We start from the raw sequence: 27,895 nt of genomic DNA, 5'->3' as shown, positions 1-27,895 counted from the left end.
ATTTTTACACCTGATCCCGGTCTCCCACAATCAGAGTTTAAGAGCCAGTACCAACCCTCTCTCCTCCCCTGCAGACGTGATGGTGATCAGGTGAAAGTTTGAACCTGGTACACCTGTAGTAGAGTCCCAGGCCGCCCCACCTTACTTCATCTGGCCAACGGCCATACCACGTTGAGTACACCGCTTCCCGTCCGATCAGCGAAGTTAAGCAACGTTGGGTTTGGTTAGTACTTGGATGGGTGACCGCCTGGGAACACCAGATGCTGTTGGCATCCCTACATGTCAAGTGGGGTTGGTGGAGGATTAGTGCCCCTCCCTGTAAAACAATTAACTCTAAGCCATTGGCCACCCCGTCTGGGATACATGGCGTCTGGCAATGGATGGATGGATGGATGGAATTTTTCGCGATTTTTATGACAATTTTGTTGCGATTTGAATGTGTAGTTTCTGCTGTCCAAAACACACACACACACACACACACACACACACACACACACACCTACTGCTATAGTATATTAGATAAGCATATGACAAATACGAGCTGGGTAAAAAAAAAAAAAAATCATAACCAGTTCCTTTTCCTTCTCAGGTTACAGTATGATTGTCTCTTTTCTTGTTTCACACTTTCCTATAAGATGTCCATGCCAGTTTTTCAATACTGTGTGGTGTTCCTTCTGACTTTTTCCTGCCGGTTTAGGATGGAGGGTTTGGAGCTGCCTAGCATGGGCCAATCTGCCCACTGCAGTTATCCTCTCTTATTATGTTCTTATGTTCTCTCTCTCTCTCTCTCTCTCTCTCTCTCTCTCTCTCTTTCTCTCTCTCTCATTTCATCGCTTTTAGTTTACTTATCATGTTTTTATGCCCCGCCATGTATATGAGTGGGGCATATAGTGTTGGTCATGTCCGTCCATCAGTCAATCCTTCCGTCCTTGCGTCTTTCCGTCGTTCCGTCCTCCTGTCCGTCCTTCCCGTTTTGCGTTTAGGTCATTTCCTAAGAAACTCTTAAAGATACCTTCAAAGATATCTTCAAAGGCAGTATATATTGCAAGTAATACCACATACCCTCATGGAGATTCCATTATTATATTATATCCTCTGTGGCTCATTCAGTCCCATGTGAATACATCGATTTATTGTATCAAACTGTTTAATAAGAAAATTCTCTGCTGTCTGCCTCCTACCCACGCGAGTAGTGCGCCGTTGCCACATGAACGAGAGAGGGATGACAGGAGGTAACAGGACTCCTGTAGCCGACTGTACACCCTCTCAAAAAAGTATCGGCCCCTTTGGGTAAGATAGTTGTGAAAATGAGCAACTTCCGCAGACACGCATGAATTTATAGATGTGGTGCCTCAAAACATATACCACCCAGTAAGTACATTTTTGTTCAGTTGCGAGTTCTAATAATTGCCAAAGATAATATTTGCATTTATAGTTATAGAGTGTCCCATATATCACAATGCTTCATTCATGTTTCAGAATGATATCTGTTGTAAGAGTGCCGATGCTTTTTTTGTGAGGGTGTACACATCTTCATTTCTGTCTTGCTGCATCCAAATGGTTGTACTTGTCTTGTAGGTCCTGTAGCTTTGATGAAGTTATTAAGGCTATATCTGGCCTCACCAGTTCGAAAAGTCTCCTCTAAAATTAATGTAATTTGTGGGTATCAAGAATGAAATATAATGTCAGCGAGGTGTAGGAGTTCAGGATAATCTCGAACCGCTTGACAGTGTTACATTTCACAATTAATCTCAACCACTGGAGAACATTCAAGACGGCATTTAGAGCATTCCAGATTTTTTCAGTACCATCCGGAACTTTTCAAGATCAAATTTGCTTCTTCACAGGGAATTCTATCTTAGAATATTTTCAAAAATTCTAAAAATATCAGGTAGTATTGTAAAGGATCGTATTAATTTTACAAGATGTTGTCCATGAATTAATTATTACCACTGATCCTTTTGCTTTCCCACTGTTTCACTTTAATATTCGCTTGATATGTAAAAAAGGCGTAAGAGTAGAGACAAACGTACGAGTATATACGGCAAAATTATAAACAACATGGGCTTAGGAAAGTTAATACATACGGACTCCGAAATATTTTTTAATGCATTCTCACCTAACCGTATCAAGAAGAGCAGTGTCCAAGAGGTAACGAAATTTCATAAGGAATACTTTTTATTTTTCAGAAACCAAACGCTCCCTGAACCCCCCTTATCAATCGCTTTTTTTTTTTTTTTTTTTTTTTTCCTCCATCTGCCGGGCGGGATACATGAGAAGTACTGTGTCTGCTGTCAGGGCTCGAATCTGCGAGCATCTCAGTCACACGACCGGGTTTGATCGCCCTGTGCAAAACTTTCATCAGTCAGCCATGAGGGAATACGTATATTGATGCAGCAAAATTTAGTGTATATTCTAAGTTTTTTTCACCACTATGATTCATGACGTTAAGAATCACGACTACTGCGCGTATACTCCATAAAGATCTCTAACGCCTTTCAGTTCAGCTGATGGCCTGGTGTGGTCAGACTTTAACGTTACTTTCACTAGTGACCAAGGAGTCTCAATCTTAATTTATAACTAAGGCTCTTCGAATTTCTTGCAACCACGTAATATTGTGCAAGTTCTGCGAGTGGTCCAATTCCGTCAGGTGAACACAAACTAAGCATAGTCCAGTAAATTATACCTACACTTAATAGCTTTTTGTAGCCGCCCTGTACCTCAGTGAAAATATAGTTCCCTTCCTTTATTTTCTATATAATGTGCTAGAGTACAGTAAACAACATTTATGTGTGTCAGTTAATAGGTAAACTTATTACTGGTAAACTTTCTGTGTCGTACTGCGCGGAAAAGTGACAGTAATTATGTTTGTTTCTGCTGCCATAATGTGTGTGTGTGTGTGTGTGTGTGTGTGTGTGTGTGTGAAGGAGATAATTATGAAGTATGTTGAGAGATCATTCGATCTATATACAGTGTTGTCGGAACGATTTAGAGAGCACTCTGAACTACTTTGTAACTATTTCGAACACTGTCCCATGATTTCTGAACTGTGTAGTGCATTCTGATCTATAAGAAGTTATGCTGAACTATCAGAGTGTTTCTTCAACAATTTGAGAGCACTCTGAACTATGTAGTGTATTCCGAGCTACTTACACGGCATCCTAAACCAAATTAAGAGCTTACTGAACAATTCTGTGATCATTCTTAACTGACTTCAGTGTGAACTACAGTATACCCTACACAGGGAAACGTACTCGTGTGTGCGTATCAGTTCCATCAGTCCTTTGACTACTGACTTAGTTCCTGTATTACCCTACCCCTTATTCACCCTCCATTACACTTTCTAGATAGACAGGCAAAGAGAGAGAGAGAGAGAGAGAGAGAGAGAGATTTCTGTCTACTGTCTATTAATCTATCTATCTATTTATCTGTCTACCTATCTATCTATCTATCTGTCACTGCCCATCTATCTGGCTGTCAGTCTGTCCGTCCATACATCCATCCGTCCATCCATCACTCCATCCGTCCATCCATTCATGTATGTCTCTCCGCCGCTCACGCCTGTTTCCCACTCCGATATTCTGCCCTCCATACCTTACCCTCCCGTTTTCATTTAAGTCTTCTTATCCTCCCTTACTTCGTAACAAATCCCTTCGTTACGTCACACCCCCCTCATCGTAATTGAAAATTCTGAGAATCAGTGAAAGGAGGGAAGATAAGGCAATAGGGAAAGTGAGCAAATGGATTTTGACAACGCTTTCCAGATCAATTCGTCTGGTTCCTTGATAATGTCTTCCGCGAAATAGAGATTTCCACCATTATTTTTAGGGGAGTCAGCCCTCTCATCAAATTGAAATTTCTCAAAAGTAGTGTAAAGGAGGGCAGATATGACTTTGATATCTTACTGCAAATTGTACAATGGATTCTCATCCGTAATGCAGTATTTGGGGATCGTGATCCCCAATGATTCTTGGGAGGGTCAGCCCCCTCCCCCCCCCCAAAAAAAAAAAGAAAAAAAATCAGAAATAACGGGAAATAAGCATATGGATTTCAATGAAATTTCTCAGGTCAGTTCGCTTGGTTCATTGATAATGTTATCCACTATAGAGAAAAAAATCCACCATGATTTTTAGGGGAATCAGCCCCTCCAAAACTTACCAGTAAAGTCCGCTTTGTGAGCGCGTGACGAGCGAGCGAGCGTTTGTACATACTTCTATTATCATAATTTCATCTTGGTGTAGACTTTCAACATTTCTAGTAATTTATTTGAACAATAACAGACGAATAATTGAGCTAAAATATTTACTTTCTCACTTTTTTTCTCTCTCACGTTTCCTCTCTGGATGTGCACATAGCGAGGAGCCGTAGCATTTATCACATGCACAATGTCCAGTTCTCTGCTCCCGACTTGCCGCGTCAACGAACAGCGTCGAGAAACGCTTGGCTATTGATCGAATGATAAAACCAAGAAATGGGGCTACCACCCTTGCTAATTTCGCCCCCTAAACCTAGAGGAAAAGTTCATGTAAAATTATGAGTGCAACATCTGATATTTAATTGTTAGAATTCATGCAGGAAAACATAGTGTTACAAGAGGAAAATCTTTTTTTAATTCGATTTCATAGAGGAGTACAGTGCATGTCAATTGAAGCCCTCGTTACATTTTCTTAGAAAGTTGGGATTCCAAGGAGTTTCTTTGGACTCATGAGTAAATATAAAGCTAAAAACAGAATTTATTGACTGTGTCTCCTACCTGCCCACATAGTTTAAAAGATATTAGCCTCTTAAAACCATGACGGTAGGGCCGTGTTGTCAGGCCGGGCCGGATCGTGTCGGGCCGCTCATTTCTCAGCTGAGCGTAGAGTAAACATCGCTGCGCTCACTCAGTCATAAGTAAAGGTAGAAACTAAAAGAAGGAGGGCAGATGTGGCCTTGATAGCTTAGTACATGTTTTATACACTGGACTCTCATCCGTAATGCAATATTTGTGGAGCGTGACCCCGCAATGATTCTTGAGGAGGTCAGCCCCCCTCCCAAAAATAAAAACTATCATAAATAAGGGAAAGATCTAAATGAAACTTCTCATGTGAGTTCATCTGTGTACTCGAAAGGCCTTCCACTACATATAGTTCCTAATCGTGATCTTTATGGCAGTCAGCCCCAGCCAACTCACCTAATTAAAAATTTCCAGAAATGGTGAAAGAAGGGCAGATATGGCTTTGATATCTTAGTACGTTACACAATGGACTCTCGCCCGTAATGCGATATTCAGGGAGCATAACCCCCCCTCAGTTATTATTTGGGAGTTAAGCCCCCTTCCAAAAATTAAAATGATCAGAAATACGGGATTGTGAGTACATGGATTTAAAAAAAGTCGACATGTACGAGTATAGATAGATAGATATAGATATAGATAGATAGATAGATATAGATATAGATATAGATAGATAGATAGATATACCATATATATATCGTAGGACTGGGTATGCAGTACGCACAGGAAGAAACTGCAAATTTCCTTTATTATTATTATTATTATTATTATTTTTAACTGTCATGTGTACTACCCTCCGTAACATATTCCACCAGCTTGTCTGTCCACCTAATTCTTCATGATTTACTTTCTCTTTCTCGCCCACCTCACTGTAGCCTAATAGCCTACATTTCTGTAGTCCCTGTTTTCACCTGACGGAACTGAGACGCTCCAATTGCCTCCTTACTCAGTCGTGGTTTACGTGAATTTCAGTTAGTCTTGGTAATATGGTAGGAATGAATCTCTTTGGTTACTAACCTAATCGACCTTCCATTCCGGCTACACTTTGACGTCAAGTGAGTTGAGAGGGGTTAGGGATATTCGTCAGGCTAAAAGAACACGTTATAGGCAATTTCTTGCCCCCTTTTCCGTCCATGTGGATAAAGGATTCTGCTGTATTCCTCCTGCTCCCAACCACACTTTGAACTCATCTTTATTTTCATTCTCTCTCTCACACCCGCATTACAGGCTCTTCCCGCGATTCCATTTCATCCTTTCCTCGCAACGCACATTTCACATCTACCCATACTGTACTTCTGCTTTATTGGTGGTTTTTCTCGCGTTAATATGGTTTCGTTATTCCTCACTACCCGCTTCCATTCTCTGCAGTCATTCTCTCGGGTTCTCCTCTGTACATGCTTTTTGTTTTCTCTTTGGCCTAACTCTTCTCCTTTCCCCTTTGCTTTTCATCTCCATCGTTCTCTTACCTGTACTGTCTTCCTAAAAAGTGACTATGCTTCCTTTCCGTCATTAATTTTATGTGAAACCTACCCCACAGACATTTCTCCAATAGTAGGTATAAGCTTCTTTCATTCATTCCTTCTTTCTTTTTCTCTTTCTCCCATTCGTTTATTTGAAGTTCCTCTACATTCACCTCGACGTTTGCATCTGTGTTGCCACTATATCTTTATTTACTCCCCATCAGCTAGAGGACTTACATACTTTTTTACTTTATTATTATCTCCAGATTATTTTACTCTGCTTAACAAAGACCTCCGTAAGTAAAAAGGTAAACGAAGACTGTATTTAACCACTGTGATTCGGAAGTATATCCCAAGGTCAGTTAAATCATCAGGAGGATTGCAAACCTATAATTAGTATATACGTGATCGGACTGAAGGATTTAACGCTCGTCTTAAACCTTGCTCTGGAAAGGTTCGCCCATATCCACAAAATTAATCATTATCTTCTGTTCTGCGGGTTCTACTTGCAGTCTCCCTTCCAACCTCCTTGTGAACTTGTGTCTCAGTTTGTGTTGAGGGAACGTATTTTTGTTTTACACCTTTATTGCCACACAAATATCCACGAACACCACGTCTCATATGCCTTCCACTCGTCACTCCTACATTTCTCACCACTCAATTTTACATTCAGATCAGTTTTCAAAAATATCCCACCACTATTGCTAAAGCTATCCGGACGTACTTCATCTGAGCAGACTCCTACTGAAACGCTCACTTCAGCATCATGGCCTGCAGCGTACTAACACAAAGTCACTCACATTACTCCGGCCTTTACACCATGATTTATCTTTAAATGATACACCCGCCGTGGTCCTTCACAGTTCCTGTCAATTTTAGCTACTTCTGTACGTACACCCGCCCCTCCTCCCTCAAAAAAAAAAAAAAAAAAAAAAAAAAAAGTATCGTTACTTTTTCCGACGCTGCATTTTGAAACATTAGAAGAAGTGGCTGATATTATTCCCAAAGCCTCATTAACAGTAGGTGTGCGTGTGTTGCATATCGACAGCAGCTGAGGATAGGAATGGGGTGAGCTGAGGATGACCCATGTAAGGTATATTAGATCCATCTTATCACAGCAAGCATTTCATAAAGCTGTAAGTGGCTGTTGTTAAGAGATGTTTAGAAATACAGACTATATAGAGGCCACGGGCCTGTAAATAGAGTACTCTGATACTGTATATTTAATGCAACTTGCCAAACATCACAAATGAGACGTCAACACGAACACCAGTAGCATATAAACTATCATAAAATTGCTAAAAGAAACAAATAATATTACAAGCACCAACAACATCAATAACAACAATCATTATCATCATTATCATCATCATTATCATCATCATCTTCATTGACATCATCGTCGTCATTGTCATATTTAAATAAACAAATACAGTACCTAAAATTTTTATTACTCAATTCATTCACCCAACAAAGAGTTCCAATTGCATTGTAATCAGTAAGAAACAGGAAAATTAAAAGATAAGCACCTGTGTATTTTATTTCCAACCCATTCTAATAGTGTAAGCTCCTCCTGCCCCTGTCACAGCATGCGGTCGTCGTGGCATTTTCTTTTTTTTTCTTTTCTTTTTTTATGTTTCTGAATCTTGGTATAGGCTTCGCAGCCTCCTCCAAAGTAGTCCCCCTACCTACCATGCAACTCTACATGTCACCATTTCGACACTAACACCCACCGTCTATATTGAATACATGCTAGGGCTGTCTCATATAGGACTGGTGTACTGGTATTAGCGGAGATATTTTTATAATATGTCGGCGGGTCTTCTGGTAGATCAGTAAAGTCTGATTTTATGAAATTCAAATCCTTAAACTGTTCCGTGCCCCAGCGGGGATTTGAACCGGGGTCCGGCAGGACTGCACGCCACCTCTCTACCGACCGTGCCACTGCAATCAGCGTCGATGTTAATGCCTGTCAGTTTACGGTTTTCAGCGAGCAGACTGTCCAGTCGAGTAGGTCGGTACTCCCAAGGTAGATGGAAAGCTGATGACAGGGAGAGCTGGGCCTCCCGTTTCATCAGTCCTCGGGACTAGTTCCTGATCATCCCCCTTTGCTGAACTTTTTCAGTGTTTCAATAACACAAACAGTAGGCCATCATACTCTCCAATGCAAGTTTCTCTAACTGTCGACACTAAACTACATGCACATTACACACTACACTTCCTATTCTAAAAAAAAAAAAAAAATGGCGTTGTTCAACCAAGCCTCGGAGCACCCAGGTGGAGGGGACAATAAATGCCCCCACCATCCACCCCTCTCCCTGCGACGACCTGGCAGGCTGCCTGGAACCACTGTCTGAGTCACTTCTTCCTCATTTCTGCAATAGTCACGGCCCTTCCTCTAACTTTCTCTCTGTTGAGCACCACCTTTCCTCCTCTAATCCTCAGTTTCACTTCCTAACTGAGACCCAGCTGTCTGTGGCAACTGATAGAAACCCTTCTCTTAGCTTCCTACTTTCTCAGTACTCATTTCAAAGCCAGAGGTGGCTGTTATGTATACGTACTCAACGACTTATCTTGCTCTCGTGTTCCTGAACTTGATTTATCTTAATTCACTACTCTTTGGCTTCGGTTTCCCCGTCATTCTGACTAAATATATCTGTGCTGTTTACTTATCCCCTAATTCTACTGACTATGGAAAATTCATCGACTATCTTACGTCTACAGTGGAACACATCCTATCCATTTCTCCTTTCTCTGAAATTTCCATTCTAGAAGATTTCAATGTTCACTATCACCTTTGGCTCTCCTCAATTTTCACAGACTCACCAGGTGAACAAGCCTACATCTTTTCTGTCCTTAATGACCTAGAGCAGCTTGTACAGCACCCTATCTGTATCCCTGACCACCGTGGAGATAGTTTCAGCACATTTGACCTCTTCCTTACAACTAATCCTTTTGCTTACACTGTAAATCTTTCTTCTTCTTTGGGCTCCTCTGATTACAACCTTATCACCTTATCTTGTCCTGTTGCTCCAGTACGGCCTGTGGACCATCTAAAGAAACATCGGTGGTGGTACTTAGGAGCTGCTGTCCGGTAGGCCCTCAGGCAGTACTTCTTTGATTTTCCTCATAATGATTATTGCTTCCATGGCCAAGAACCATCTGGTAGTGCCATGCGCATTACGGAGGTTCTCTCGGGCATGGAAGCATACATTCCTTTCTCATATCCTTTGACTAATGCAAAAAAAATTGGTTTAATCACGTTTGTTCTAATGCTTTCCATAACAAGGAGAAGGCCTACAAAAGGTACTGGAGCCAACCCATCCCTGAATCTCATCTTTTTTATGTTTCTGCTCGGAATCGTGCTAAGTCTGTTCTTCACACTGCTAAAAATAATTTCATCAGTACTAAATGCTCTGAACTCTCCAATTCGAATTCTTCCCGCTCCTTCTGGCACCTTCCCAGATATCTCTCTAACAATTTTACCTCATCATCCTTCCCTCCTCTTTTCCACTCTGGCTCTGTAGCTATTTCTTCTTCTGATAAAGCAGGACTCATTGCTCAGACTTTCTCCTCCAATTCCACTTTAGATGACTCCCTCCGGTGCTGTCCCTCCATCTCTTCCCCGCTCTGACTTCCTCATGGTTGACATTAAAATTTCTTCAACTGAAGTATTTTCTGGCCTCATTGCTAACAAGGCATATGGGCCTGATGGCGATGGGGTTCCTCCTGTTGTCCTCAAGAACTGTGCTTCCGTGCTTACACCCTGCCCGGGTAAACTCTTTCGTCCTTGTCTATCAACTTGTACCTTTCCTTCTTGCTGGATGTTTGCTCTCATTCAGCCTGTCCCGACGAAGGATGACCATTCCCAACCCTCTAACTATTGCCCAATTGCTTTGACATCCTGTATTTCGAAAGTTCTCGAGTCTGTTCTTTAAAAAATTTAGAATAGCTTTCCTATCACTATCTTCTTTCTGATCGTTAGTAAGGGTTCCGCCAGCGACTCTCTACTGGTGATCTTCTCAGTTATCTTTCAGACTCCTGGGACTTTGGAGAATTTTGCCGTTGCACTTGACATCTCGAAGGCTTTCGATCGATTCTGGCATAAATCTTTAAATTCCAAACTGCCCTCTTATGGTATCTATCCCTCTATCTATGTTTTCGTATCTGGCTTCCTTTCTGGTCGTTCTATAGCTGCTAATGTAGACAGCCACTGTTCTTCACCTAGAGTGGTGTTCCTCAGGTCTCTCTCCTGTCACCAGCTCTCTTCCTTTTACTCATCAGTGACCTTCTAAGCTGTACATTTAATCCTATCCACTCATACACTGATTATTCTACCCTTCACCTTTCCATTCGCTTCCCACAGCGTCCATCTGAGCAGTTGCATCAACAAGCAGGGGATGAGGTTATGGCACACTTCTTGTGTGACTTGGTTCATATCTCTGATTGGGGTAAAAATAACTTTTTTTTTTTTTTTTACGTTATCAAAAACACAGTTCTTTCATCTATCATCCTGACAAAATCTTCCACAAGGGTACCTGCTAATTTTTAACAATATCCAGCTCAATCCTGCATCAACTTTAAAGATACTTCGGGTTTCCTTCCCTCGGGATTTATCTTGGAAGGAACATAGCTGCTTTGTAAAATTGCTTCCAAGAGATTGCGTGTGCCAAGCCGACTCTGTACAGTCAGGGAAAGTTCCGCATTACCCACCTCCTGAAGCACTGGTGTCAGACAGGTGAATGAGAAGCGGCAGCCAGACCTAATGTGTCCGGTAACTGTGCGTGTGAAGGAGGGGTAGGCGGGGGATTGGGGGCAGAGGAGGGTTTGGTGACACGTTGGGAATCACGTGTAGGTCTGCAATGTATGACTTCCACGGTGTGTTTGAGTTAATTTAGTAAGGATAGATGGCAATATGATGCTATTATTTTATGAAAAAAAAAATTACGTAGATGTCTGTAGAGTTAGTTTTGTCAGAAGAGTCAGGAAGTTTGCTGGGTTCGAACGGAGGTTTGAATGCTTTCATTACCTCTCGACTCTAACATGAGACGTTTTCCCAGGAGATATTCGTGACGTTATAAAATATATTTATATTTTGTGTTGACTCGAAAACAAAACCATTATATTATCTACCTATCTATCTATCTGTCTGTCTATAGATGTAAATTCTTATAAATTTGTTTATTTATTTATCCTCTGTCATCCACCTAAAATCATTGCCAGTGTTATTCTGATAATTATTCATCTCGAACTTGGAGTCTAAGGTAGTGTGTAATAATAGAAAAAAAAAATCTATATGAGCGATTAACAGGTTTCCTGTTTTCCTATAGACAGAATGACATGGGAAGTCCTAGTTATAAGATCAGTCTCTGTAACTATCATTCTTATCGAGCATTACAAAACGGAGCCAAAGACGCACACCTTTGACAGTAAACATGTATTGATACTGTGACGTGAGCAACTCTCCAAACCCTCCCACCCCCGGCCACCCTCCCTCCCACTCACAGTTACCAGACAAGTGGGTCTGGCTGCTGCTTCCTGACTATACGTCAACCACCAATGCTCCTAACAGTGGGTAATACGGAACTTTCCCTGACTGTACCTTCTTTACCTTTGCACAGTTGTTGACTTTATACACGGGTTTTATTCGCCCCTGTGTACAGTAGAGTACAACTCTTATGTGTGGAAAGGCTCCTCACATACAGCTCTTCTCAAAAGGGTGGAATCAAAGGCTTTTCGTCTCATTAACTCTTCTCCTCTTACTGGCTCTCTTCGACCTCCGTCTCTTCACCGCATTGTTGCTTCTTCATCTCTTTTCTATCGTTGTTCAATGGTCACTGCTCTTCTGAACTCTCTGCTTGCATCCTTACACCACTACGGCGGGCACGTAGCACCCGTCTAGCAACAAACTCTCATCCCTTTTCTGTCCAACTCTTTAATGCAAGAGTTAACCACTACTCCCAGTCCTTCATGTATGCAACAGTTCAACTTTGGATCTGTCTCCCTCTGTCTGTTTTTCCTACTGCCTACGATCTCCACTCTTTCAAACGCAGTGTGTCCAGGCATCTCTAAATGAATGGATCTTGAATTTGGCTCTTTGTTATCTAGTTTTATTTTTATTTTTCTTGGAGAATGCAATTTGCAGGCCCCTGGCATTTAGTTCCTTCTTCCTTACTTAAAAAAAAAAAAAAAAGGTTCGACATCACCCTCGAATAGCTTGATATATTATATGAACCCTCATTAGATTCACATTTCTCGTGAACGAGTATACTCTTTCAGTCCTACAGGCCGAGGAAGTAGGTACACCACCCTTACACACTCAGGCAGAGTAGCAGTGCCCGAAAAAACCCGCATCTATGCACCCTATACCTAACGATGCTTTTTTTTTTTTTTTTTTTCTGCAAACACCTGCTGCTCTTTAATTTTCTCTCTCTTTTACACACACACACACACACACACACACACACACACACACACACACACACACACACACACACACACACACACACACACACACACACGTCCATTTGCATCCAGTCTCCCTGCTTTAAGAGCCTTTGTGATTTTTCTGGTCTTTCCTACAGCCTCATTTTTCATTCTCTTGACTTTCATATCGCAATTCTCAAACGGCTTAATTATCGTACTTTTTCCCTTACCATTGTCCTTCTTCACGTCAGAGGCACATCATTTATTTTATCATTTTATCAGTTAATGTTTATTCTCAGTGAGTTACTCACGTAAGTCAAAATCAGCTAAAAGAGAGAGAGAGAGAGAGAGAGAGAGAGAGAGAAGAAAATGAAACAAAAAAGAACTCCCACGGCCACTGGATCCTAGAAGGTGAGAAAAATGGAGTCTACAAAGGTGACATTCATCGAGTTTATTTGTGATAAAACTTCCTTAAAAACGTCTGTTCGTTTGAACTTGGCGGAGATTTTCGTCCTGCTGCTGCTCATGTCAAAGAGGCTCAGTGGCAGATGAGAGAATACGGCTCTTTTTCTTTCCACAGCTCTTCTTCGTGACTAGCACCTTGCTTTGTGCTAATCTCTTCTCATAGTTCAGCTTTCAAGAAGGACAGATGGCTATTTTAGTCCAAGGTAAGGAGGACATGGTATAACTGTGTTAACTGTTACTGTCTGCGAGCCTGTTATCACACTTCACTATCACACATTCCAATACCAATGTCGCCAGCCAGTCCTTACCTACTTTCATTTACTACAGCTTGTTGTCACAGTCTGAATTTCCTCATTTTTTTACTCACCATCTCTAACTTTGCTCAACCTGTCCTCTATACCACACTTTCTCACATATCCTCATCTCCCTTCCCAACCCCGTTCCTTCTCTCCCTCAATATCCCTTTCCTTTTTCCTCTCCAGCCCATGCTTTCTCTCATCAACCCTTTTCATCTGTCATCCCCAGGTCTTTCCTTTTCTTCACCTTCAACTCTCTCCTTGTCTACATTCCAGTACAATACACTATAATCCTGGGCGTGTGTCTATGTGAGAGGATAGCGCACCGGAAACTGGGTATAGAATTTCGATGGAACTTGGCAGGATGGTGGAGGTTGGGTCACAGATTTTTTTTTTTTTTTTCAATTAATGTCGATTGAAATTTTCTGAATGGATGTTTAGACCCCTAATTGTTCTCATTGTTTGCAGGAGCAAACTATCAGGCCGCGAAGCAGTTGTTACTGTTTCGACGCATAAATCGTTGGTTTCCAACAAAGCAAAGCGCTGTCTACAAACGGCTCTCATTTAAGCAAGTGCTGAGCGACCCGACTGGGACACAAAGCTCTTGTCCTTCTTACACCCGTTCTCCCCTATCCTTGTTTCTCTTCCTTTCCCTTTTCTTTTATCCTTCCCATCCCTTCCATTCTCTCCCAGTCCCTGCCTCTTAATCCCACCCACTATTAATTCTCGTTCATTACCTCGCATCCACTTTCCTTTGCTTTTCTCCCTTACCGTCATTTTGCTTGACTTCCTCTTCCTTCATCCACCTAATCTTTCCCTCACTACACCCTCCCTTCACATCCCGTCCATCCATTCGAACCATTTCCTCGCCTCGCTACCCTGTTCCCTTCCTCCCCTCCGTCTTCCTTGTTTCCCTCTCGTTTCTCTTCTTGCACTTCTTCCTACAACACTCACCTCACTTTTCCTGTAACCATTCCCTCCCTCCTTCAATACATTCCCTTTCCTATCCTTTCCTCTTCCTCCCTCCAACCTCTCCCCTCTTCTTCTAGTCTTTTCCTTTCCTTTTCATTCCTCTTCCCTCCCCTTTCCTCTTCCTTATCTGACCCTCTTCTTGCCTCACCTTCTCTCGACTTTCTTCATTTCCCTTTGACATAATTTCTCTGCCCTCTCCTTTAATTTTTCTCTCCTCTTCCCTCTCTAACCATTCCTCTCCCTCCTGCTGCACCTGCTCTTGCTCATTCTCCTCTTCTTCCTCCCCCTCCTCCTACTTTAAATATCCTTCTTTCCCTTCTACTCGCATTTTCCACACCCTTTCCTTTCCTCTTCCTTCCCTGTTCCTCCTTCCTGTCCTTACCTCTCCCCCCTCCTCTAATCCTGCCAACCACCCAAGCTCCCGCCAGATACAAGGTCCAAAAAATCCCGGGCTGGTTTAACAGGTTTTTGGAGAATGTTATTTTAGTCACCAGTCATTACATTCGCATCAGGACTTCCACCTGACCCTCTGGCTTTATCCACTTGAACTTCTCTTCCTGGTTCCTCTATCCTGCCAGCTTTCTCTGTTATTTTGTATACCGACGCTGGCAATGCGAGTGCGGATATTATGCTTTGCTGGCAACCCCATTTTGCTCACTTACTGTGTGTGTATGTGTGTGTGTGTGTGTGTGTGTGTGTGTGTGTGTGTGTGTGTGTGCGCGCGTGCGTGCGTGTGTGTGTGTGTGAACAAAATAATTAAAATAATTCAAATAATTTTCTCCAGATCTTAACCAAACTTGAAGGAAGAACTGAGAGGTAGCCACTGGGTTGACTGATCATTGTTTAGAACAGTAGGTCTGTCAAACTTTTATCTAACAAGGTAAGCTTAGAGTTTTCACCCGATTTACACAAAACTTGGTGGAAGGGTCGAGAGAAAGACTTAAACAATGGGGTATGATTTTGAGAATAATCAGTCGAAGGTCAAGATCACAGCACAAGATCAATGTCGACCCATGTTTCTGGGTGTGAACATAAAACCAAAACAGTTTTGGACGGACTTAGACCAGACTTGCTGGAACATTTGAAGATCGACCGGGAGGATGACATATTGTTTTGGAAAACAAGTCAAAGGTCAATGTCACGTGGTAAAGTCAACATAAGCAACTTTTATCTTTTTTAGACCAAACTTTGAAGAAGGATTCAGGGTAAGGAAAGGATAAAGGAATTCGATTTTGAGAAGAGTTAAGCAAAGGGTCAAAGGTCAAGGTCAAACAGGAAGGTCAAACATCAAGGTCACAGAGTAAGGTCAACTCTAACAGTTTGGATTTGATTTTGACCAAACTTGATGGAAGAGTCAAAGGTTTGGCATGAATGAAGCATTTCAGCTTTGAGACCAATAAGTCGAAGGTCAAGGCCACAGGACAAAGTCTGATGTTCAGCCTTAGGGCACGTCCATACGTGTACTCGAACATGCGTTGGCAATACTGCTGGCAACATGTTTGGATACATGTTCGCAGCAGTCTTTGGGCAGATATATGCAAACATGTTTCAGTGCAGCTTCGAACTCTGGCAGCAGAGGCGATGGGATAAGTGTGTCCATACCAGGCAACTGAGCCTTCATCATGACGTTGCCAACATGATCTGGACGCTGCTGTTCCCAACATGTTTGCAGCGTGCTCGTTACTGTGTTGCTTGCATGTTGCCAACACTTGTTCAAGCACACGTGTGCACGCGCCCTTAAACCAACTGCTGAGAGCAGATGTTGCACCCTCTCTCAGTGATCCCCCTGTTTTCTTTGTTTTCTCTACCCAGCTATTTCTCGCTGCTCCATCTCTTGACCTTTCCTGTTTTCTGTATTCGTCTTTCCATTCCTACTTAGCCTTTACTTTCTTCCTATTTTCTCTACTCAGTTTTCTTATTACATTTTTGTCTGCTACCTTTCTTCCTGTTTCTTTTTTCTCATCTTTATTCTATTTTGTTTGCACTACCTTTCTTCCTATTTTGTCCACCGAGATAGTCCTGCTATATCTTCATTGCATTTCTTCTTAGTTCCTCCTTTCCTTCTTTTCCTTCCTGATTTGTTTGCTCCTAATTCTCTTTCCCATTGTGCTGCTTCTGTGACTCTCAAGATTCTTGTAGTAGGAATTAAAGATGAATACAGGGAGTTTATCTTTATTTATTATCTCCAGAGAAAATCTTAAGTTGAGCAGTGTATGTATTACAGAGACTGAATACACTAAGTAAGTCTAGTTGGACCTCTCTTCTTGTTCACTCTCTCCACTACCTGTCAGTTCTATAGCTAACCTCCTTCTCAGCTCTGCTTCCTAAATTCTGGTGTAGTAAGGGTCGTGTCACATGCGTTACACTGTGGTTGGAAAGTTCTAGAAACCTGTGTATGAGTATGTGTGTATGTGTGTGTATGGTCATTAGGCTTTGTTCGTATGCTATCTCGCTGACACACTACCTATATCATCCCCTGACTTGCTACTTCCTGTGTATTGTCAACATTTCCTCAGTTAACTTGCAAGATCATTTCCCATTCCCAGGCTCGCCTGGAGCTCTGTCTATCTATCTATTTATCTATCTATCTATCATGATTTGTAATTATAATATGGAGTCCTAACATTGCTCGGCCACTCCGCTGAAGGTCCCCCGACAGCAATCATCATTGACATATGCTAATCTATTAGTACATAATATTGATTATAATATCGTATACATATAATATTCATAGTAAATTGCATTGATCTAGTAATATTACATTTTAAACAACTTGTATACATATTTGAATAAGTGCACTAAAGGTAAACTATTTAACTGTAATACAGTATGTACTTGGGTTATTGTAGTGAAATGCACACATGCAAGAAAAAAAATAGTTTGAAATTAAGATTATGGTAAGAGTTATTAATATTTCATTTAAAGATAATGCTACTGGTATGTCATACTTCTATATCATGGGTCATTCTTCTTTGTATATATATATATATATATATATATATATATATATATATATATATATATATTTTTATATATATATATATATATATATATATATATATATATATATATACAAAATATGTACACTTCATTCAGCGGGGTTAACTTGGATGTTAACTCTACCCCCACTAAATACTGACTCCAAATTTGCAATTCTTGCATGCATTCTGTGCATTGCGAACAGCAGCACTGCAAATACAATGCAGAAGATTATAAAGACAGTAGGTGCTGGGCTATACACATAATATGGGTTGAACATACTCAAACTCAAATCTTCCCAGGATTAATCAGTTGCATAGTTTCAAACTTAGGTGAAGTCAACTTAATACTTGTGCTCATGTTTAAGTCCATATCAGGCAGTGGGTGGAAATGTTTGTGTGTATGATTGAGGATGGCGTAGTGATTGATGGTGGATAAAGTGGACATGGATGGTGTAAATACCGCACAGTAGTCTGGTGCTATGTATAATCCTGAGGCTGAAGTATGAGATGGTGGTATATCTGGACAGACTATGTAAACTGATGTGTTATGAGTGAAATAAAAAAAACTGTGAGTGTCCGATCCGTTGATGGTGTACAAGCTTATCTGGAGCAAAAGTGAAGTTGCAATGATTATGAATATTGTTATTTCTGATGACAGCCATTTCACAAGGGACTGTATCAGTAGGCTGAAACGTGAAAATGTACGCAGGACAAGGATGAACAGCATGTAAGGATGTCCGGCACTTTCGTTCAATCGTTGATTCACTTGCGAAAGTGACAGTGTTCCGTCTTTTGGAGACCATGATGAGTTCGGTGTCTGTGTTGATGTTGATGATGACCAAAGTGTTGTTATTTTTAGAGGGGAAGGGGTGTATTTGGTATACTGTGAACAGGTCTTCAGTTATGAATGGTACATGAACTACTACTGATGTTGGTGTTAGTGCTGCTTCTAAATATGGATAATATTGCATGAATTCCCAACTTCGGAACAAAGGCTTCAATTTATATTTATGAATGCCTTGACTAATTATCTGACGTAGCTCATGAACTGGGAGTAAGTCAATTGTGATCTTGCCATTACCAGCATTCGAAATTCCTTGCGTAAGTGCCCTGTAACGAACTCTAGTGTTGTCTAATTGTAGTAGAATTGTGTCAATATGTTCTGTGATGATCGAGAAGTGTTGGAAAAGTGTTATGTTACCTTCCATTTCATTTATTTTATATACACTTTCGAGAGCTATGTTTTCTGCCTTTTTCAGATTTGTCACAATTGTCTTCATTGCTGAGTTATGTCCTGTGATGAATTTATCTTGGTATGTTAGTACCTGAGCTATTTTATTAAATTTGTTGTTTATTTCTTTAAGGTCATCCTCTGTAGCCAATCCAAAGATGTTCTCAAGAACTGCGCCACCCAGGTCGAACAAACTGCGCTTTTGGCGAGTACGTGTGATGTTCCTGTCGCTCAATACCTCCGTTCCATAGGATGGGAGATCTTGGATCATGATGAACATAGTTGACTTTGCCTGTTCTATTTTCCCTTTCGCTAACTTCACTATTTCATTCACTTCCTTTGTGTTATGTCCTTGTGAAACATAGCCTCCTATCATGAAGTCCAGGATTCGCATAGGTTTCGCGATATTTTCTAGATAAGAAGGTAATTCATACAAGTAATCCAGACTTATTTCAGTACTCATGACGTCTTTTACGATTGAAGTCGTGGCCGTTGGAGCTATGAGGCATCCTTGTCGTACTATGTGTTGGGGGTCTAAGTGCGCTTATCCTCTTGCTATGTAGAGGAGGATCCATAGCATAAGTCCCGTCATCGCTACCTACCGAAAAAAAAAATCTATTAATTTCCTAATATGATCATGCTGTGGTCGCTGATAGTGATGATGTGCGTTACGGTTGATTGTTATTTCATTTATAGAAGGAGTTTAAATCGATATTTAATTCTCGTAAATGATGTACTGTAGATTTTATTGGAACAGTTGCACCTATGTTTGATTGTTTGGTATATGACCTTAATTTCTTTTTGTAATCATTCTTGTTTTCTTGCTTGGTTTCTTGAGGTACGTTCGCCTGTTCGGTTGTATCCGATGTTGAATAATTATTGGATAATTCCCTTGAAACTCGTTTTAAATGGTCAATATGAACTTGTTTCTCTTCGCCAGTTGACAGTGACTTAATTAAAACTTTGTTTGCTTTTATGTTAATTACTCTGTATGGGCCCTCAAATTTTGGGGATAATTTATTGTCTCTCGTATGAATGATACCATAAACAATGTCTCCCAAGCTGATAGGTGAATCTCTTGCCTTCTTGTTAAATGCCTCCGTCATTTCTTCCTTGGACATCGTTAATTGTTTTTTTTACTCTTTTGTGTATGTCCTGGAATTCACGTAAACGGAGTTTAGAGTAAACATCGTAATTGTATATGGTCAGATTGTTACCTTCTAGGAGCTCATATGGTAAGTTTTTTATCTGTCCCATATATAATGAAATGTGGTGTGTCACCTATGGATTTATTTATAGATCCATTAACTGAGGCTTCTACTCTGGGAATCCAATCATCCCAGTTTGCATAATTTTCACTAAGAATGTGTCGTAGCACATCTAATACTTTTTTGTTTTGTCTCTCTACTAACCCATTAGATGCTGGGTGATAGGCTAAAACGTTAACCTTTTTGATGTACTGTTTACATATTTCTTGTAAGATCTCAGAATTAAATTCTCCTCCATTATCACTTATTAGTACCTTTGGGGTAGTAAAGCGACATATTACATTATCTGTTATTGCCTTTGCTACTGTCTCTGCTGTCTTATCTTTAATTGGAGCTAAAATGACATAACGGGAAAAATGATCCGTTGCTACGAATAGGTGTTGGTTATTATTGTATGATAATGGCATCTTGAGTAAATCAACAGCGACAATGGTTGATGTGGTACAGGGTAATTACCCATCGGTGCAGGTGTGATTGGGTATCCTTTGTGTTTTGCACATGATTCGCATCTGTCTATATGATTGTTTATATCTTTTCGTAATGAAGGCCAGTAATATAACAGCTGGGCTTCTCTGAATATCTTATCCTTTCCAGGATGTCCTGCATGTGGGCTGTCGTGTATCGTTCGTAATACTTGGGGTATCATGTCATTAGGTACTACCAACTGGTTAGTATTTCTTCGGTGTTTTGGTTGTTTCGTGTTAATCTTGTATAATGTATTATTGACCATTGTGAATTGTTCAAGTGGTACATGCAGTTTGGGTAATTGTATGTCATCTCCGCTTTCTAACTTGTATATAACTTTTGACCATAATGGGTCAAGTCTTTGTGCTTTTGCGATATCATCGTGGTTTGGGATATTTTCTTTGAGATCTAATGCCGCGACCTGAATCGTATTCGGGTTCCTAGATAATGCGTCAGCTACTATGTTCATTTTACCTTGTATATAATGAATTTGTACATTGTAGTTTTCAACTGTACATTTCCATCTTGCTCTCCTCCCAGAAAGGAGTTTTTCTTTAAACATACCCACTAGTGGTTTATGGTCGGTGAATAAGTGGATTTCGTAACCATTTACCAAATCTCGAAACTTTTGTAATGCAAAAACCACTGCAAGTGCCTCTAAGTCTGTAGTGCAATAATTTTTCTCTGCACCTTTTGTTTGTCTGTTGGCAAATGCAATTGGTTGATTCTTTCCTCTTTTATTTTCCTGCATCAGTACAGCCCCTAATCCTTTAACTGATGCGTCTGTACAAATAAGAAATGATTTTATGTAATCCGGATATGCTAAACAAGGTGCATTTGTTAGTTTAATTTGTAAATTGTAAATGCCCTTTTTCGTTCTTCTTCCCATTGGAGTATAGTATCTTTTTTGAGTAGTTGGAATAGAGGAAAAGCTATATGAGAGAATTGTGGTACGAATGAGCTATAGTGCCCAGCTAGACCTAAAAACTGTCTAACTTCGTCAGTCGTAGTGGGTTCAGGAAAATCTCTCACTGCCTGTATTTTGTCATCCGTGGTGTGAATACCATTAGAACTTAATTTGTGGCCTAAGAAATTTATTTCCTTAAAGCAAAATTTGCATTTAGAAAGCTTAATTTTTAAACCAGCATCACTAAGCTTTTGTAAGAGTAAGTCTAATTTCTTGAGATGATCCGTAATATTCTTCGTTGCGATTATAATATCGTCATGATAAAAATATATTCTTTGTCCTAAAATTCCGGACAATGCGTAATTCATAAGACGCTGGAATGTCCCTGGGGCTGTCCTCAGTCCCATCGGCATCCTCGTATATTGGTGGTGGCCTCTGTTTGTGGAAAAGGCAGTGTATTTACGTGACTCCTCTGCAACCGGTATTTGATAATAGCCATTTAGGAGATCGATTGTTGAGAATATATTATTCTCAGGTCCAATATTCTGTAGAATGTCGCTTACCAATGGCATGGGAAATCGGTCTGGGATTGTGTGATTGTTTAGTTTACGGTAATCTACTACCTCACGCATTTCTCCATTTCGTTTGGGCACGAAGAATAATGGGGCATTCCATGGGGAGACTGAAGGTTCAATAATTCCAAGTTTTAACATTTCATCGACATACTGATTTGCAAGTGTACGTTGGGAGTGTGGGATGCGGTATGCTGGTACGAAAATTGGTGGTGTTTCTGGGTGCACATTAATCTTGTGATTAATCAGGTTAATACACCCTAATTGTTCTCCGGGCAATGCCACGGTGTCCTTGTGTGTTTCCAGCGAGGTTAACAAATCATTTTCTTCATCAAATTCACCTGAGTGAATTAAATTCTCTTTTATGCATTCTCTATCCGTAGATTTTATCTCACTTGTCACTCCAGCTATAACTATTTCCTTCACAGGGGCGGGACATTTTTCAATATTAACTATGCAAGTCCCCTTTTTCAACTGAACTTCCCCATTCATGTGATTAATTATGAATATCTGAGTTTGCCCTTCGTCGTGCATCTGACATATTGCGTTTTCTACTGACAATCCCTTTACTTTACATAATTCTTCTAAGACAAGAACAGAACTATTCCGTAATTTGCTCTTTATGATAACTTTCATTTAGGAATTAGGTGGAATAACTAAATCATTGGTGAGATGGGCTGGAAAAACTGATAAATCAGTACTGTTATCTGGGTCACTAATTCTGGAGGCTGGGGCTGGTGATGGGAGTGGATCTATACACTCATCTGTTTGTGTATGTTTGTTTAAGCTTTTAATATTACCAATTCCTTTTGGTTCTCTTTTACTAATCGGTGAGGGCTCTGATGGTATTTCTTCTATGAATTCATTGTCAAAGTCTATTCCCTTCATTTGTGGGAGTAAAGTTATGTTCTCTGCTCTCATGGATCTAAAGAGCCCAGTAACATATGAGCTTTAATTGCTAAATTTTCAACGATATAAAAAAAATGCAGAGAATGGTCTTGTAGTCTCTGTGAAACTGATATTTAACCTTATCGTACCTTTTACTGTAATTTTTGTTTTCCATCTACCGTATATAAATCTAAATCAGCTTCTTCCAGAAAAGTTACTTTCTTCTTATTTTTAAGAATTCTGTTTATTTCTTCTTGTGTTATTAAGTTCACTGGAGAGCCTGTGTCTAAAAATAAGGAAACCTTTTGATCCTCACATACAGCTTGTATCAAGATACACTCATTTCCCAACATGCCTCCTATGTGAATTTTAGACTTGCTTTTCTTTACGTTTGTTCGTTTATTGTCATGACTTGGTGTTCCCCCGATGTGAACATACTGTAGACACAATTTTTTCTACTATTTTGCAGTTACTGGTCCAGTGCCCTTGGTATCTATGATGCCTACAGTAAGGACCAAATCCTTGTGTCTTTTGTCCATCTTCTTTTGCTTTGATAAAGCATTCATACCTTGTGTGTCCTGGTTTTGCACAATAATGACATAGAATGGACCTATCTCTTGACTGTGACCTACGAGGTGACTTCCCATATGTAGTGTTATTTGTGGCGCGAGAACTGCTCGGGCTGCGTGTAAACTTATGAAACTGCCTGTAGCCTGGTGTTTGTGATCGAACCCTCGTCACGTTTAGTTGTTTGCTCTGCCTGCTTTCGGGTCGCGATCGATTTTGTTCTCTGTTTGGGGTCGGTGTAGATGTTTTCACAGCTGATACTGTCTCAGGCACTCTCATTCTACTAGAATGTGCGGCTGTGTCGACCATACCTGCTTTACTGCACTGCATCTCTACCTCGTTCATTAAGTCTAGTAAGCACATGCCTGGGGTGTACGCGATCGTCTTGGCGATCTTAAGGGTCCTATCAGGTAATTTACACAAGGCAGCTACATAACCAGTGATGTCCACGACGAGGTCTGGTGACATCTTTCCATCACCTGTTATCCAATTTGAGGTTTCCAAAGTAACTAACAATGTTCTTTTGATTGTGGAGACATCAGCAGTTATTTCACTGAGCACATGGTTTGTAGTGTGCTCCCTTACAAGATCTACAATCTTATGTAATTCTGGAATTATACCTGGCAAGAAGTTCATACCTCCAAAAAATTTCTTCAAAAATTCAGTTTTAAATTCATCATATGTCCTAGCCTTGAGGAGCTTATCTGATCTCAACAAATTGCTTGCTGGACATCTTTCATGGCTTACGCAAGATGAAAAAATGGCAATTTTCTCTTGTTCATCGAGTATGTGGCGCTTGATGAACATTTGTTCGCACTGACTGATCAATGAAATGACGTCAATACGATCTTTTTCTGTGCCAGAGAATTTTGGGGCAGTTTTATCTTCATGGTAAACATAAACATGAGGTGGGGAAGTTTGATCCGCGGTATTTGTTTCGTTATTCGTTTTCACTGTTTGCTCTGTTAATTTAACTTGGACTTGTTTATCGTTGTGTGAGGGAATGGTGGAATATGATTCGCCTGCACGTTGCACTATATCAAGTATATTCTGATAGGTATGCAAGGCAGAAACCAAGTCCTCACTTGCTACGTCAGGGGGGTTTCCCACTCATCATCTGGAACTGACGTATTTGTTTCTTGATCTTTAGTTTCTGTTGAGTTTTGTATAATGGGTGTTGCCTTGGTGCTCTCCTAATTGTGAATCTGTTGTTGGAGTTTATTGATTTTCATCTGGTATTAACGTGGGTGGTGGCGAAAATATCCCTGTCATTAAGATATGGTGTTATGAAATGCGCATTTTTTTTATTTATGTCCTAACTAAATAGATGAGTAAATGAGTTGTAATAAATGATAGATAGTGAGTGTATAAGCGTATATATAGAAATAAGTAAAGGAGTTGAATATACCTATTTTTAGCACTGAGAAGAAATGAATAAGTATAATTTCATCCACTTGATACAGATCGGAGAGGTGTGTCGATGCAACTGTCGATCTCGGAAGAAAAATACAGGGTTGATTGAAGATCTCTTGATAATTCTAGTGCTGTGTTGATGGACGATATTACTCAGGTAATTCCATGGCCTGGTGCTTGTGGTGGTTAACAGCTGTCACAGGCAAACCTCAGCATAGAACGTCGAATTTCCAACTCAGTACTGTGGAAATAAATGAGTATGAGTAGGAGCTATGTGAATAATGAATAATGAGTAGTGGGTGTGAAGTGCCTGGTGTCAGTCACACGTTGCTTGGCGTGGCCTTATGTTAGCAAACTCGCGTTGTGATGTCATCTCAACACATGGTGACGTCAGCTTCCCACACTGGTAGCTGTGGTGAGTAACTGAGTAGCGATGCGTAACCTGGGTGAAGAAAGATGAGTAAGACGCGTTATAAATGTGGCTCTGGTGTTTTGCTGTGTGTCTTGACCTCTGCGTCAGCGATGGAGGTAGGCGGGAGAGAGTGTTGGGGTTTTGTGTGCTTGTTGCTTTGGTCTTTCTTTTTCTTTACTTGCTTTGTTTTTTGTTCTTCTTGCTGCTGCTTGAAGTTACGTGAAAATTATAGAGTTGTTTTGTAGACTTGTAGGCTCTGTCACGAGATTTTTATAATATCGCAGTAATTTTGATATAAATGGTTAAATATTATTTAATTTGATAATAATATTCAATAATATTGAAGAGCAAAGACAATGATTGTCTTGCTACATCAAGCAACGATTACTTTACGCTGACTTGCTAAGATTCTCAAGAACGAGAATTTATAAACTTTCTCAACAGTACACAGCAGAGACTAATTACTCACAATTGCTGAATTACTGTACTGTTAGCCTCTGGAGAAAGTTACATCACCCCTGACAATAAATAACTAATACTAACATCAGGTTCTTGCCGATGCTTAACTCCCAGATGGCACAACGGATATTAAGTTAATACAAGACTGGTCTAAGTACCAGTTATGAAAGCAAACGTTTATGCAAGCTAGGAGCTATATGGAAAATAAGCTTAATTTGGATTAAATGAAACAAGATTTTACTTTACATTGAAGCTCAAGAAATAGAACTGTTAAATTTATTAATCCCAAAAAAATAAATTTAACGTTACATTTCAAATCAATGAGACGCACTCACTCACTCTCACACGAGCTAAATACTTACGTCTAAAAAAAAAACACCTTAATTAAACTCTTATAACTAGAAAATACACAAAAGAAATACTATAATCGATGAATGCTGCGTATCACCAGATGGGTGGGAAGACTGGACTAACTGTGAAGTGGAGTTTGGGTACTAGCTGACCTCTCACACTGCGGCACAGGACCTTCCTCCGTCACAACAAACACAAGACTGACTAAGTCGTGGGAAAGCGGAGCACTCGGCCGCATTTTTTTAACGGTCAGAGGCAAGCAGAGGCGAACAATAAAAAACAATAGTATCGCTCAGTACAGCACTTAGTGACGTGCATTAAAATCGGTCACTCTTTGAAAACGGTGACGAATGATTTGAAAAGTATACTCCGATAATAGAGGGAGAAACGGTTAGCTGAGCGATACACAGTGAGTTTTCCACTAATAGTTCGTGGTTTCTCACAAAAAGGAAATGTCGCGAATTGATTCGTGACATTACGCCCCTTGAAAATTAAATCTTTCTTCCTTCAGAAGAAAGATTTCAATATACATACATATACATCCTAACTCAGTCACACAAGATTCACACTGTGGTGTGTGTGCTATCCTGCTACAGGAGTATGTCGCAGTCGCCAGTGAGCGAAAAAACCTCGTATTTACGTTAATAGAAACAAGCTTGAGGGAAAAACTCCGTGACGACAGTGAAAATCCTGTACTCAGGTCAAACTGAGCGAAAGTTCGCTACATTTACATTAACAACTAATTGTTATGTAGTGTAGTGTATGTAATACACGGTGTAGGTGTGACAGTTGTAGTGTAACTGTACCTACGTGTAAAATGACACAGTAATACAAATTTATAGTAAAATAATGATGACGAGGCAGAAGAGAAGGGGCGGCAGCATGCAACAGGAACGGCCAGCTGATCTGCACGGCAATACTGCACCCACCAGCTACACCTGCGAAGAATTAAGGTGGAGCATCAAAACTGTTATTTCTGTCTCTCTCTCTCTCTGCCTAGCAATCAGTACTTGTCATTATTAACCAGGAAACGTAATTCTTGAATTCACAAATTGCTTAGAACCCTTATAGCTTACTGGTTAACGCTTTCATTATTAACCAGGAAACGTGCCAGTTCTTGAATTCACAAATTGCTTAGAACGGGCAGTTTACTGGTTAACCTAACATTATTAACCAGGAAACGTGCCAGTTCTTGAATTCACAAATTGCTTAGAACGGGCAGTTTACTGGTTAACCTAACTCTACACTTACGAGTAATACAGGAAGCTGAAAATCGCTACGCAATCTCGGGCAGGTCACGTTTTAACACCCACCGTGGGTGTGAACACTCATGTGGGTAATGTGCATTCTCCGGGAATCCTCAGAGAGGCCCACAGCTCGAGATATTCCACAAGGTAATTCATACACAGCCTCGGACTGTCTCTGCAAGGTTCTCAAACTTCCCCCTTAACTTATGGTATACATGTATGTACAAGCCCTGGATATACTGTGTCCTGTAGGGCCAACGAGTGAGACGTCTGGTCTACACTTTTAACTGGGAACCAGGCTGGTCCTTGGATTACTCAAATCGCTTAGGATGCCTATTACGGAACCCAACATACAACAGTTGCTAGTTAGTAAGCAGTTAGTAGGTGAGACATCAGGTCTACACCCACATTATCACTACCCTGTCTCTCAACTGACTCAGAGATTACAGGTGTAGTTACAAATGGCACAGGAAGGGCATGTCCCTGATTAGTGGTGATACTTTGGCACACACTGCAAGAACGGACAAAACTATCTATGTCCCGTCCCATCCCTGGCCAGAAAAAGTCAGCTCGGATATGGCCCTGGGTCTTCCTTTTGCCCATGTGACCTCCTGAGGCTGAACAATGACCCCATTCTAACACTGCTTGGCGGTACTTGGCGGGAACGACAAACTGCAGTCGAACCTCACCCTCGGGTGTTCGTGACTCACGGTAGAGCCGTCCTTGTTTGCGAAGGAACTT

General features: G+C 40.6%; 1 protein-coding gene and 1 non-coding gene across 2 annotated transcripts in view; both read left to right on the top strand.

Annotated features, from left to right (window-relative positions):
• LOC145404703 (gonadotropin-releasing hormone II receptor-like) overlaps positions 1-27,895 on the top strand; it is a 315,031-nt gene that overhangs the window by 174,570 nt on the left and 112,566 nt on the right. The window lies entirely within an intron of this gene.
• On the top strand, positions 154-272 carry LOC145404805 (5S ribosomal RNA). Its single transcript, XR_013898248.1, has one exon. It is a non-coding gene; the product is annotated as a 5S ribosomal RNA (ribosomal RNA).

This window comes from Coenobita brevimanus, chromosome 64 (assembly GCF_032717465.1).
Source record: "Coenobita brevimanus isolate Jiangsu-jjx chromosome 64, ASM3271746v2, whole genome shotgun sequence".
In the NCBI taxonomy this organism is placed as follows: Eukaryota; Metazoa; Arthropoda; class Malacostraca; order Decapoda; family Coenobitidae; genus Coenobita; species Coenobita brevimanus.
The sequence above is the reverse complement of the archived record's forward strand: the minus strand, read 5'-3'. Positions and strand labels throughout refer to the sequence as shown.